General features: G+C 47.8%; 1 protein-coding gene across 5 annotated transcripts in view; it reads left to right on the forward strand.

The window, feature by feature from the left end:
- The window catches only part of ZHX2 (zinc fingers and homeoboxes 2), a 194,686-nt gene that overhangs the window by 7,360 nt on the left and 172,261 nt on the right, over window positions 1-15,065 (forward strand). The window lies entirely within an intron of this gene.

Raw genomic sequence — 15,065 nt, forward strand, 5'->3', positions numbered from 1 at the left:
CCCTACACAACCAGATGCACAAAGCTCCCCATATACCCAGACACAGCACAAGCACACGGTGTTCACCATGTTAAGAACAGCAACAGCCCCTGAAAAAGTAAGCACCTACTATGTGCTAGGCACTCTGCTAAACACTTTCCCTTCACGGTGTCATTTAATCTGACCCTGAGGAGTAAATTGAGAGTGGCGGTGTAATTCCACTTAAAAGGTAGGAAAAATGCGTTAGCATGGTGGCTCACACCTCTAATCCCAGCACTTTGGGAGGCTGAGGCAGGTGGATTGCTTGAGCTCAGGAGTTCGAGACCAGCCTGAACAACACGGTGAAAACCCATCTCTACAAAAAATAAAAAAGTAAAAAATTAGCTGGGTGTGGTGACACACACCTGTAGTCCCAGCTACTTGGGAGGCTGAGACAGGAGGATGGCTTGAGCCGGGGTGGTCAAGGCTGCAGTAAGCCATGATCATGTCACTGCACTCCAGCCTGGGTGAGGGAGCAAGACCCTGACTCAAAATAATAAAAAATTTTAAAAGATAGGAAACTAAAGCTCAGAAGGGTTAAGTACTTATTCAGGGTCACAGAAAGAAAGTAGCAGAGACAGAATTCAAACTCGGCTTAGTCTGATTCCAGAGCTTTCTGATATTGTACATAAGTCTTCTGGAGGCCTGGCCCACATCAGCCTGGAAGAGGTGTGGGGAGAAGGGACCGTTTTAGATCGTGCTTTGGGATAGTCTGATTGCTTTTCTGATAAGGGGTATAGAGGTGCATGCCTGCCTGCATGAATGTGCGTGCACGTGTGCGCATTAGAGTTTAGTCAAAACAGGAGAGCATTACAAATCCGCGCCTGTTATCTACAGCTCCCCCAAACCACCCCTCCTCAAAAGAGGCCACTGTAAAGCTTCTATTAGTGTCTCCAAGAGAACATTCTCCAGGGGCATTGCGCCCTCCGCCCTCTCCTCCCCGGATCAGGAGGGAAGGAATCCCCGTGGGCCGAAAGCTGCAAAGTTGGAGCTGGAGGAGAATCTGGGTGCTCCTTTCAGGATGCAGAGTGGCCTCGCCAGCCAATGGGGGAAGGGGGTGGAGGAAGCAGGCGGAGGGAGGGTGGAGAATGGCTGTGTTGCTGTTTTTATACAATAAAAGAGGATCATTGTAATTGGGAGCCTTTGAATCATAACACGTCTGCCTATGGCTCTCCCCAGCTGCAGAGCCATTTAGTTAAATAGCGCACAGAAAACTCCTTTCAGCTGATATTACGTTCCCGCTGTTCTTAAAATATGAGACTGGGCTGAATTGCTCTAAGGACAAAGCCATCTCAGGCGTCCCCACCCCAGCCCCTGGGTGTACCCAGAACCCCCCAGGGATCTCCATAGCCTGTGGAGGAGGAAGTTTAGAACTTATTTTCATTTGCATGGCACCCTGTCTTTTTGAAAATAGATTAAGATATTTGCACACTGCCTGGTCAGAGTTGGATGTCATAGTGAAGTTGTTTGTGGCAGTGGTGGTCTGGAGGGAGTAGGGAGAAGCCAGGAGGCCAGCACTGGTGGTGATGGGGTGTGCCTTTGCTTTTGTGTAGGGGAGGCAGAGAGGTAGATAATGCAGGGACGTGAACTGACAGTTAGAAGCTGGAGAAAGAGACTGTCCTCTGGCCAAGACATTTAGGGGAAAAGATGGGCTCCAGGCAGGAGAGGATTGAAGTGCCAGCTCTCCCCTAAGCTCTCCTAATAGAGAACTCTGAGGTTTCATTATCTTGTAGAACTGCCTGTTACTTTCTTCTGGGGAACTTTGTGCTAGAGAATTGATTCTGAGCATGTGGTGAATTTCTGCCAGAGACACGTAGTCCAGGAGAGCCCGAAGACTTCACGTTATTTCCAAGAACCAGGGCTCTTGGACAGAAAGAGCCACAGAACGGAAACGGTCTTGATCACTTCGCAGTTAATGGTAAACATTCTAAAGAACAGAGAACTTGCATTTGACAGTGTGAACTTGGACAGTGCCTGACTTTGGCGCTTTTAGAATGGGATTTATGGATTTCCTGGTACAGGATATATAATGTCCTCTGGAATCACTGAAAGAGGATTTTGAGAGGATGAGTCTAATAGCAACATGGTGCATTAGTAGGATCCAGGAATGCTCTAGCTGAAAAAAATTTTAGGCATCACGTAGCCCAACTGAGGCCAGGAAAGGTAAGATAATTGGCCCAAGGTTATACAGTCCTATGGGCATGTATTATTTTTCTTCTTCTCTACAGTCTAGCTAAGGCCCTTCTGTTTCCTGGGCCAGCCAGCTCATCACAGCATCTTCTCTCCCCGCTTCCATTCCTCTTTCCAATCAGCACTCACTGAGCGCCTCCCAAAGGAAGAAAACAATGTTCCTGCCTTCAGAAAGGTCACAGTCATTGGCACTTAGCCACAACACCTGCTGCCCATCCTCATGCTAGCCCTCACTGACATCACAAGCACAATTCTACATGCATTTTGTGGGTGTGCTCGGACAATCCTAAGAGAGGTTGGGATTCTGTTTTGTTTTTGTTGTTGTTGTTGTTGTTGTTGTTGTTGTTTTTGAGACAGAGTCTTACTCTGTCACCCAGGCCGGAGTGCAGTGGCATGATCTCAGCTCACTGCAACCTCTGCCTCCCGAGTTCAAGCGATTCTGCTCCCTCAGCCTCCCAAGTAGCTGGGACTACAGGTGCATGCCACCATGCCTGGCTAATTTTTGTATTTTTAGTAGAGACGGGGTTTCACCATGTTGGCCAGGCTGGTCTCGAACTCCTGACCTCAAGCAATCCTCCCATCTCGGCCTCCCAAAGTGCTGGGATTACAGGCATCAGCCACCATGCCTAGCCCGATGTTGAGATTCTGTTATCCCCATTTAACAGACAGGAAAGTACAAAGTGGGGAAGTCCTTTATCCAAGAGTTCTGGAAGCCAGACAGGCTTATGCCACACCTGATGTTCATCAAGCCTGGGCACATTTAACCCCTCCTGCCCTCCATGCACCTATAGCTCCAGCAAAAGGGCTGTGGTCCCTCCTCCATGGATTAGAACCTGTGGCTGAGCCACAGTCCAGCATGGAGGATAACAGCAAGGATGGGTGTGCATTCAGGGTCTTCCTCTGCCAACGGTCTTCCTCACCCATGATTTCCCCCAATTTATTGGATGCTTCAAGTATCCTCGCAGTGTAGCCCATGTCATTTGCACAGCAACCCTACAGAGTAGATAATACGAAGGTCAGAGCCAGCACTCAACACAGGTCTTTGGAATCCAAGACTTGAAGAGTTTCACCCACATCAGGCAGTTGCCTGCAGCAGTCGCTGCAGCCAGAGTAGCTGATTGGGAGACCTGTGTGGGCACGGGCAGGTCACTTAGAGACACAGGATCTTGGGTGACTGCTCACTTTAGTTCCCCAAAGTCCCCCTAAAAATAAAGGCACTTCAAGGGAATTTAGGCAACCTTTAAGTGAGCAACAGATACTTATTTGAGCATAATAATAAGGGTTAAGATGATGTACAGGGGCCAGGCGCAGTGGCGCACACCTGTAATCCTAGCACTTTGGGAAGCCGAGGCCGGTTGATCACCTGAGGTCAAGAGTTCAAGACCAGCCTGACCAACATGGTAAAACCCCATCTCTACTAAAAATACAAAAATTAGCCGGGCGTGGTGGCGCATGCCTGTAATCCCAGCTACTTGGGAGGCTGAGGCAGGAGAATTGCTTGAACCTGGGAGGTGGAGATTGCAGTGAGCTGAGATCGTGCCACTGGACTCCAGCCTGGGCAACAGAGTGAGACTCCATCTCAAATAAATAAATACATAAATAAAATGATGTATAGGATACTCTCAGGCATTGTGCAATGCTGTGCCATAGGTATTATCATTAGCCCTATTTTCTAAAGTAGCATAATGGAGATATAACTTACGTACCCAAGCGTCACCCACTTTAAGTGCACAATTTATTGACTTTTAGTATATTTACAAAATTATGTAACCATTACCACAGTGTGAGTTTAGAACATTTTTATCACCCCAGAACGAGACTCTGTATACCCATTAGCAGTCACTCTCCATTTCCTTTTTCCACTCCCCACCCAACTTAGCCCAAGCCCTACACAGCCACTAATCTACTTGCTGTCTCTGTAGATTTGCCTTTTCTGGACATTTTATATAGGTGAAATCATATACCATGTGGTCTTTTGTCTGGCTCCTCTTCTTTCCCTTTTGAGGTTCATCCACGTTGTAACACGTGTTAGTATTTTGTTCCCTTTCATATCCTGTTGTGTGGATATACCACATTTTGTTAGCCATTCATCAGTTGGTAGACAATCGGGTTGTTTCTGCTTTATGGTGATTATGATGCTGCTGCTGTGAACATTCCTATACAAGTCTTTGTTTAGAGATGTGTTTTCATTTCTCTCAGGTAGATACCCAGGAGTGGAATTGCTGGGTCGTATGGTAACTCTATGTTTAACTTTTTGAGAAACTGCCAAACAGTTCCCCAAAGTGGATGCATCATTTTTGTGTTCCCACCAGCAGAGTATGAGGGAGTTCTGATTTTGCTGCATCTCTGTCCATCCTTGGTATGGTCATTAGCCCTATTTTACAGGTGAGGGAACCGAGGCACAGAGAAGGAAGGGTCCCATGGCTAGGGTGGAAGAGCAAGACACACACACCTGACTGGTCAGTGGACTACCCAGGGCCAGGACTAGAGAAAAGCAAATGAGGTACCCAGCGTGCAAAGTTGACACCCACTCTCAGGTTCATACAAGTGCAGGGTGGCACCTGAGAGTGTGTCCTTAAATTTCACTTCCTGGGTAACTGATTTGCAGTGTACCTCACCCTGCTCCAGGCCCTGCCACCACCCTGCTCCTAGTGTATAGGGCACTGTGCTCACTGTTGTGGGCGTGAACACAGAGATGGCCACACCACTGCCCTTCCCTGGAGGTACTCAGTCTGACCAGAGAACCCATGCATCTGCAGCCCCCATAGCTAGACTGGCTGGACTTGCAGAGCCTGAATCACTGCTCACAGGGTTGCTGTGAGAATTACAGGGGATCATACCTGTGAAGCACTTAGCACAGTGCCTGGCACCTACGCATGCCCCAGAAGTGCTGGCTGGTGTCATTGTTGTCATTGGCATATGTCTGACCTTACCTCCTGTGAGGATGCCTCTAAGTCCCTGTAGGTTGAGGGACATCCTTATGCCTTTCATCTGTGATGGGTGGCCCCATCCTATCCCATGAAAGGAGAGGCCATCACCCAGGGACCAGGAAGTGGCCTGGGATGAAGGAAACTGGACATCCAGACCCTCTTCAGCCCCACTGATCCTGACCTGGGCATCACAAGTCCCAGCCACAGAGCCCAGCACTGGCTCCAGTTGAGCTCAGGGGTTCTGCTCTGGGCTGTAGACACTCCATGCCTGGCTCTGTTATCTCCAAAGCCAGAGTGCATTGCCGTGCTCCCCACACATGAGAAAACACCTGCCAGATGATACTTGGGGCAGCCATGGTGAGCCAAGCAGGGGCCCTATCGTGGCGTTTTTTGTAACCAGCTTAGTCTGCTGGTCTTCAAGGGTTCAGTTCAGGGAAGGGAGGACTAATTGATCTGTCTTAGAAGATTTGGGAAATCGACTTTGAGAACTCTAGATGAATAACAGATGTGTTGGTTACAAAAATGATAGGCATGATGAGAGCCTTCTTTCCGGTTTGGTCAAAGCCTACGTAGATTCCGCACATGGCTCAAATGGACTCACCCCTCTTAATCACAGAAACTCAGGAGGCCCTACCTCTGGGAAAGACTGCTTGCTGGCAGGGCCATGGGACCAACGGCATCAGACCTCCTATTGCCGCTCTCCCCAGCCCTGTGCACACACCATGTCCTGGCACCCACCTGCTGGCCCACCGTGAGTGTGGGCCATCTGTGCTGTAAGGTCCCCTGTTGGGAGATACCTTTTGTCTTATGCTATCCACCTGTCATCGTACGTGTGGGTTGGTGCTATGATGAGTCCTTGAGTTTGCTGAACTCTGGAGCTTTATGCTTTGATTCTCACCTCCCTACCCTGACCCCCTGCCACCTGAGCACGTGAGCACCCAGCTTTCACTGAATGATTGCTCAATAAATAGTTGTTATATTGATACATAGAATTCAAGGAAAGAGAGTCTAGGTATGTTGAAATAGGAGTATGACCTCATGTTGGTCCTGACTGCACAAAAGTGAATAGAAACTCTTCCAGAGGTGACTTTTTTTTTCCCATCTGTTTTCTTTTTTTTCATATTTTATTTTTCTAACAAGAGGGAAGGAGGAAGTCTTATTGGAAGGAATACATGTTGTGTCATCTGTCACCAACCTCTCCCTTCCTCCACGCTACTGAGGTTCTTAAACACCAAATTTGTTCATGTTTCACTAACCGCCTAAAAACTTCTCCTGGTCACTGCTTTCCTAGGGGTCAGAAACCCAAATGCTTTCAAGAGCTTTGCAGGTAGCATAAAAGAGTAAAGGGGTCAAGTGTAGAATAGTAGGAAGCAGTGGGAGTGGGTCAGACCAGAGAGCAAATCTCCAGTCTAAAGATATTTAGATTTTTTAATGGACTCTCCAGTCCACTACAGACTTCCCATTATAATTTCTGACCCATAGGATCAAGTCCACATTCATGACCCTAGCATGGTAGCTCTTTGAGAGCTGAGCTCTACCCACCAGGCATGTTTTGCTCTAAAAACTTCCACCCCTGCCACATACCCCACACTTCAGTCATATCAGACTGACCCCTGAACCCCAAATGCACTGTCCTCTTTCCCCTTTCATTCCTTCTCTTCAGAAAGACTCTTGTAGTTCCTTCTTCCCAGAAAGAATGTCCCCAAACTTAGCAAAACCTACTTTTTTCTACTCTAGAGATGTTTGTTCTCTCCTCTAAGAGGCCACTGTACCATGGAAATAACCTGTTAGAAATCTTAGCTGATGGATTTTGATCTGTTTATACATCTGCATCCCTGAAATACTATGAGCCACTCCTCCACCCCAAGAGAAAGCTTCCTGTTTGTCTCCGTGTTCCCAGCACCAGCACAGGGCTGGCCCACTTCATAGGCTCGAAATGAATGTCTGTGCAATGACTGGATGGTTACATGAATGAGGAAGTGGCTCTTTCACTACAGCCTACAGGGAGTTCTAGGCTCCCGGGTTGGCACAGGTGCAGAATGAGTTGTTGCTCGCTGCTGCCCCTGGCGGCAGGTCATTGCCACAGCCTGGACTATAGTCGCTGGACTATTTTAACAGGAAGCATTCAAGGCAGTGTCTATCCCAGGCCAGCTTTGTCCCAAGTTCAGGCGCTCTTGGCCTCTCTTGGCCAACCTGCCTGCCTCCCTGGCCTAGCCATGCTCCCTTGTCTGGACCCCTGGCCTCTGGGCGCAAGCTGGGTCCACTTCCTCCCTTGAGCTTGGCCTTATCCCTTGTTTCCTCTTGGGAGTACCATCTCCACCTTCCTTCGTGGCACAGAGAGCAATATCACAGCGGTCCTTGCAGGATCTTTCTCCTACTTCCAATAGTAAACTTTTTTTTTTATAGAGTCTGAACTTGAGACCAAATGGTATTTTAATGGTGGTAGGAAGGCAGGATGTAAATGTGTTAAGTGTCAGCCATGGAACCAAGCGTGTTGTATACTATACCTTGTTTTATATTATTTAATCCCAACTACCCCCTTTGGTAGAAATTTTTGTTCTCATTTTACGTATGAGGAAATTGAGGCTTCAAAGAAATTAACCTGCCTGAGTTACACAGTGAAAGGCAGATGCAGGCTGGGCAGGTGGTTCCTTGGCAAATTCCTGGATTTGAAGCCAGGTCTCAGTGACATTTGAGGCCATATACTTGCCCTGTCACATTGTTGGACTGTTATGTAAAAGACATTAAGATTCTTTGTTTAGGCTGGGCGCAGTGGCTCACGCCTGTAATCCCAGCACTTTGAGAGGTCAGAGTGATCACCTGAGGTCAGGAGTTTGAGACCAGCCTGGACAACATGATGAAATGCCGTCTCTACTAAAAATACAAAAATTAGCCGGGCATGGTGGCGGGCACTGCTGGAGCCTGAGGCAGGAGAATCGCTTAAACCCAGGAGGCAGAGGCTGCAGTGAGCCGAGATCGTGCCACTGCACTCCAGCCCGCACAATGGAGTGAGACTCCATCTCAAAAAAACAAAAACAAAAAAAGATTAAGTCCTTTAGCAAGTAGGATATGTAGACACTGGCCCTGTCTTCCCTGCTAGAGTTTAAGATTTTGCTTATGAGGCTTATGAGAGACCGCACAACCGGAACTAGTAATGGCAGCATCTTTTTCCTTTCCCTTTGGAGGCACTCCTTGGCACTAACACAGCCTCTGATAGCCTCTAATCTAACAGGATTCCTGAATCCAGGCCCACAAAAACACAGCCTCTCATCCTCAAGACCCTGTCCTCTTGCAGTTTTGTCACTAGTGAGATGGTGGGATTATTAAGATTTAGTAAATCTTAAATCTTAGTGTGCCATCTTTTGTAACAGGAAAATGGGCTCGGGATTCCAGTCTAATATTTGTGTGTGCACATGCCCATGCTTAAGTAACAGAGAGTAGCAGACCGTTCTGTAACAACTGTGTGTAGGGGAGAAAACCTAGTTTCCTTTCTTTCCCTTTTTAGGTTCTTTGTGGAGACGCTGTCCTGAAAACAAAAGTCAGACTAACAGAAGAAAAACAACCAAATGTTTATTAATGCATGCTCTGCCCGTCACGTGGGAGAGGCCTTAGTTTAAAAGTATCAAAGTGGTGGCTTAGGGACCTTACTTAAATAGTATTTTAACAAAGAGCCATAAATCCTGTATAGTGACAAGACAAAGAAGAGAGCAGTTCTAGTCTTTGAAAAGGCGGGAAAATGTGGGAAGACAGTAAAATCTGTTCCCAGATTCCTCGGGTGCCTGCTGGTGCCTCCTTTGGGCTGCTAAGTCCGTGCTGTCTCCAGCAAGGAAAGATTTGTGTCCTCCCATCAGGCAGTTGCAGGCTGGGCATTGTCAATGTCTTTCACTTAACAATCCTCAGTAGTTTGGAGAAAAGTATTTTTGGTTTCCTTCAGGTGCAGGGATAGGCATTGGATGAGATATGTGAGTAGTCAGGTTAGGCTAAGCTATGATACGGTGATAGGTAAACCCTGATATCCCAGTGGCTGCATAAGGCAGAGTTTATTTCTTCCTTTCATGAAGTCCACTGAAGGACTACAGCTCTGTAAGGCAGCTTTCCTCCAAGCTGTGACTTGGGGATCCATGCTGCTAAAATTTTGTAGCCACTTCGTTTGAAACAACTGGCTTTCAGGCTGCTGGAGGGGAGGAAGAGAAAAGGAAAGGGGTACATACCCACTTTCTAAAGTTGCCACTTCCGCTCACACAACCCCGCATAGCTGCAAGGAGCCTGGAGACTGTGGGGGAAGCACATGACCGTCGGACCAGTAGTGCCTGTTTCTGCCCAGAGAACCTTGGCCTGGCTGTGCAGCTTCAGCAAGCATTGTGCCCTGTTTTCTCTTCCGCTCAGCAAGGCAACCAGTTTCCCTTTTACCTCTAATAGGATTCCCGAATCCAGGCCCACAAAGAGTTTCAGGGCAAAGCCCAGACCCGAACAGAAGCTTCCTGACACTTAGTCCAGTACCGTCTTTGACACTAAGGACAGCGCTCAGTTGTCCCTCCCAACGAGATGTGGAGGAGCAGTCCTGGGCTCTGAACGGCCACCCAGACATTTAAAAAAAAAAATTTCTTTTGCAGCCTATTTGCTTTTCTTACATTTTGTAGGATACCATTACAATTTGGTTTTACATTGAGCATCCAGTCTGGCATAAAGAAAATTAACATTTAATGAGCCTCTAATTACTGCCAGCACTAATGATACTGAGCATAACAATAGTCATGCTAATGGCTGACAGTTACCAGGAGGGTTCAGTGTGCCAGGCCGATTCTCAGAACTGCACGGATTAATTAATCTGCATACTCCGCCCAACTCCTCTGGGAGGGCGTCCCTGTTGTTCTCCTCCTGAGAGAGGCCTGATTATCTCTATGGAATAGAAAAGGAAACTGAGTCTCAGAGAAGTGAAGCAACGCAGCGAGGAAGGGGAAGAGCTAGACTGGTCTTGCTGATTCTAAACCCAGCACTGGAGGGTGCAAGTATGTTGGGGGATACAGAAAAGGCCAGCGCTTGAAAGCTGTCTGTGTATTCTGCTACACCTGTACATTCGGGGTATATCAGAAGTGTTAGGGATGCCGGACACTTTGTTCATTCCTGCAGGAAATATTCGAGCCTCTACTATGTGTCAGGCACCGTGCTGATCAGGAGGGACCCTACAGTGCTGAGGGAGATAGTGCTTTCAGTCTAGACTTGTTTATTCTCCATTGAAGTTCCTTGATTTTTAAAAATATCATTTAAAGGTAGCTGCAGAACTTTGATCTCACATCCTGCCAGAGAATGGTGGTGCACTGGAATTTTGGCTCTGAATACATTGCACGGGGCAGATGGACTCAACTCAAAAAGTAAGGACCCGGCTGAGCACAGTGGCTCACACCTATAATCCCAGCACTTTGGGAGGCCGAGGCGGGCGGGTCACTGGAGGTCAAGAGTTCAAGACCATCACGGCCAACATGGTGAAACCCTGTCTCTACTAAAAATACGAAAATTAGCTGGGCATGGTAGGTCCCAGCTACTCGGGAGGCTGAGGCAGGAGAATCACTTGAACCCAGGAGGCAGAGGTTGCAGTGAGTGGAGGTTACAGTGAGCTGAGATGGGGCCACTGCACTACAGCCTGGGGACAGAGCAAGACTGTCTCAATTAAAAAAAAAAAAAAAAAAGTGAAAGAAAGAAAAGTAAGGACCTTCTTCAACCAACTGACCCTGTAATTAACCATCCAAGCATTTGTTGGTTACCAATTTTGCACTAGTTCCTGTGGTGAACTGTCAGCCAACCACTATGAAAGCCAACATTTGAATCACCTAGTCCAATCCCCTGGGGCTTTATAAGAGAGGAAATGGAGGCTCTCTCTAAGTTGTGAATTGCCCAGGATTCCTCTGCTACTTTAAAATGTGCCCACGTCAAAGCTCGCTCCAGAACAACAAACCATACCCGTGACACAAACAGCACTCCCCCCTCCTCTACACTTACATGAAGGAGCGAGCATGACAATGTTTCACCACTCCCAGCCCTTTTGATGATAAGCCTCTACTTTTGATCCTGATCACCACCCACGGTGTGCAGGGCAAGAGAGTCAGCCCAAGCCTCATCTCCCCACACAGCTGCAAGGTTTGAGGGAAGTGGGTTAGGCAGTGGCAGCTCTTCCCTCCATCACAGAGAAAGAAAATGACACATACAAGATCAAACGCTAACTAGCCATGGAACCTGAGCTAGCATCCTTTGTTTTTGGCTTGTGCGCCACAATTTTTTTTTTTTTTTTGCTTGTTTTTTAGTATTAGAATTTCATCCAAAGTTCTCTGACAAAGATAGTTATTTAAAATTGGTGGTGGTGGGGAGGTAAAAATGGGGGAGATAAGAATCCAGAGAAGCCGTCTATTAAATATCTTTTTGGTGAATTTCGACTTTCTTTTTTAGCTTATGTTTTAAATTCTGGAATTTTGTTCCCAGAAAATAATACTGTGACTTGATGATCTCCACAGAGCGGAGGACTTGGTTATAGCTCTTAGCCCACCAATAATCCGTGGGGGAAGGCTGAGGGCTCAATTTCTGTGACTGCTGGGCTAGGTGACCTGGCAGCATCCTGACGTCCAGGAAGCATCCTTTTCTCCCACATTCCGGAGGAGAGTCCTGTCCTCCTGACTCTCAGCCCTCCGACTTTGCTTTGTAGGAGTAATGGGCATTTACATTTACTTTACTTTTTTTTTTTTTTTTTTTTTTTTTTGAGGTGGAGTTTCGCTCTTGTTGCCCAGGCTGGAAGCAATGGCGTGACCTCAGCTCACTGCAACCTCCACCTCCCAAACGATTCTCCTGAATCAGCCTCTCGCGTAGCTGGGATTACAGGCATGTGCCACCACACCTGGCTGATTTTGTATTTTTAGTAGAGGTTTAGTAGGGGTCTCACATGTTGGTCAGGCTAGTCTCAGAATCCTGACCTCAAGTGATCTGCCTGCCTCAGCCTCCCAAAGTGCTAAGATTACAGGCGTGAGCCACCACGCCTGGCCTAAATTTACTTTTGAGAGAAGAAAATGCTTTTTACTCCCTCCTAGCTCATCTGGTACAGCAGGAGTCAGCTTGTCCTGCAGTTCAGATGGCCTTGATGGCAGAAGACACCGGTCACCGTTATGTCCCTTTCATCCCAGCCCCCATCCCATCTTGCCCTCTTCCCCTGTCCTGGATTCACATAGTAGCTATAGCCAGAGTCATGGTCGTCCCTAATGTTTCTGCTGTGAGGCACCCCTGCAAGGAAGCCTCAGTGCGGTGCCTGCAAACCCTGGCTTCTGCAAAGACTGGAAGGGAGTATCTGTGTCCTGGACAGCATAGTACAGCCCCCGAGCTGTAACGGCCACCCCTTGTTCAGAGTAGGTGATCAATAAATATCTGTGGAATTTCTGAGCCAGGCAGTGTTGATGGACCCACAGTGACACTTATCCGGGACACAAGCCGTTGGAGACTTGGCACATTGGGAATTTGTTCTGGCAACTGATGAAGCATCTTTGCAACATGTGTTATCAGTAACCCTACATTCAGGTTAACAGTGAGTGCTTGATTTAATCATGAGAATAGCTGTGGTCACTAAAAAGCCAAGTATTTTCCCAAGGCCGGGGGGCAGAGAGAGAGAGAGAGAGGATGCAGAAGCAGAAGCTAAAGAACTAAGAACATTTTTCTTCTTTCAAAACCATGTGAGGAGCTTGCCTGAAAGAGTTGTCAAAACAAAACCTACAACTGGAGTTATGGCTTGTGTAGACAGGTGCACGTGCATGCAAACATACAAATACACAGAGCCAAAACACGGCGCAGCTCAAAAGTTAAATATTTGTTAGCCTTTTGGCTTGACGGTATATAGGTGTTTGTGTATAACTTTAACAGCATAAAAGGCACATGAAAGCTGATGATCAGTTTTGTAAGTTCCAAGTTGCAGATACTCAACTCTGCAAATCAAAGCTTTCGATGAGCGAAGAGGCTATACATTTTCTGTAGTGTTTGGCAGTTTAAAATAACAACCCATGAAAAAATTCGTAATTCTAGGTTCGCGGAAAGAGACCGTTTATTGCTAATTGCCTGCTTCATTCTAAGTATCTGTAATAAAATTCTCAGGGCATATTGTACAAATTATCATTTTAATAAAATAATTACTTAAGTAAACATATTCCTGCAAATTTCCCATAATGACTCTTTCTGTGACGTGGAGTTTCATAAGTTAGGACTTGACAACCGTCCTCACGAACAGGTTTTTGACATGGGGCTTATATGTGAGGACCCTGGGAACACAGGGGGATGTTTTCCTTTCAGAAGATGAGTCAAGAGACTAAGAGGCCCGGCACGGTGGCTCACATCTGTAATCTCAGCGTTTTGGGAGGCCGAGGTAGGAGGACTGCCTGAGTACCCAGGAGTCTGAGACTAGCCTGGGCAACACAGTGAAACGCCATCTCTACAAAAAAAAAAAAAAAAAAAAAAAAAAAACACAGCCAGGCTTGGTAGCACACACATAACATATGGTCCCAGCTACTTGGGAGGCTGAGGTGGGAGGATCACTTGAGGCTGGGAGGTAAAGGCTGCAGTGAACCATGATTGCACCACTGCACTCTAGCCCAGGCAACAGAGTGAGACCTCATCTCCGAAACAAAAAGAGATTAAAGAGGCAGAGACACTTCGTCATATCCTCCCTTGCCCTAAACGCACATCTGGAGGAAGATGACTGCCAGTTCTGGACACTCTGGCTTTCTGTTTGGATGCACTGACTTGGAACTTTTCTACAATTCGGAAATAAGTATGAGGCCTGAGATAAATTCCACATGCAGACAGGGGTCAGAAGACCTGGGATCACCCTGCCCAGCCACCCACGGCTGCTGACTTTTGGTGGGTCATTTATCCCCTCTCTGGCCACAGTTTCTCCACTTAGAAAGTGGAGGTGGTTGTACAGTTCCTGGAATCACCTTTCTTTTTTTCTTTTGACAGAGTCTCACTCTGTCATCCAGGCTGGAGTGCAGTGGCACAATCTCAGCTCACCTCAGCTCAGCCTCCACTTCCCGGGTTCAAGCGATTCTCCTGCCTCAGCCTCCCAAGTAGCTGGGATTACAGGCGTGTACCACCGCGCCCAGCTAATTTTTATTTTTTTAGTAGAAATGGGGTTGCACCATGTTGGCTAGGCTGGTCTTGAACTCCTGGCCTCCAGTGATCCACCCACCTTGGCCTCTCAAAGTGCTGGGATTAGAGGCTTGAGCCGCCACGCCCAGCCTCGAGTCACTTTTCTTCTCAGCAGTCTGCAGCTGCGTTCACTCTGCCCATCCCCAGGTAGCAGGGTTCCTGCAGGTAAGGCCTGTTGCTGTCAGAGGCCACTGGCTGCCCTTGCATAGCCTGTTGACTCAGGCCTTTCTGGACCTTGGATGTAAGGACTTGCCTTTCCACCCAGATTGCCCCCACAGAACTGTCCTGATGTTTCCATGGAAAGCCCGCGTGGTGTTGAGCAAGCAGGCTGCCTTCGTGGCCCCTGCTCGTCCAAGCCAGGGGATACCAAGGCAGTGGGTCTGCAACTGATTTACAGGGAAGCTTCAGGAAAGGGAAAGAGAAAGAGAAAGGGGACAGGGGAGCAGGGCAGGAGATGCGTTCTGAGTCCCAGCGCCTGACTGGTAAAGTGAATGGGTTGTGTCTGTGACGGGGGCAAGGCTGGCAGGGGCTGCCTTTCCACCCTTCTCCTCTGGGATGCTGTGTTTATTTACTGCTCTGGGCATCCCTGTTTCTCTTGGGAAGTCACTCTTGCCAGAGGCAGAGGAGGCTGGCAGGCTGTCACCCAAGAATGTTCCCCTGCATCCCACTGCCCCCACTCCCACCCCACCCCACCCCGCCTGCAGTTAGAGCTCTAGGGGACCAGCGGGCTGCAACAGGAGATGTTTTTGGAAATAA

This window comes from Macaca mulatta, chromosome 8 (assembly GCF_049350105.2).
Source record: "Macaca mulatta isolate MMU2019108-1 chromosome 8, T2T-MMU8v2.0, whole genome shotgun sequence".
NCBI lineage: Eukaryota > Metazoa > Chordata > Mammalia > Primates > Cercopithecidae > Macaca > Macaca mulatta.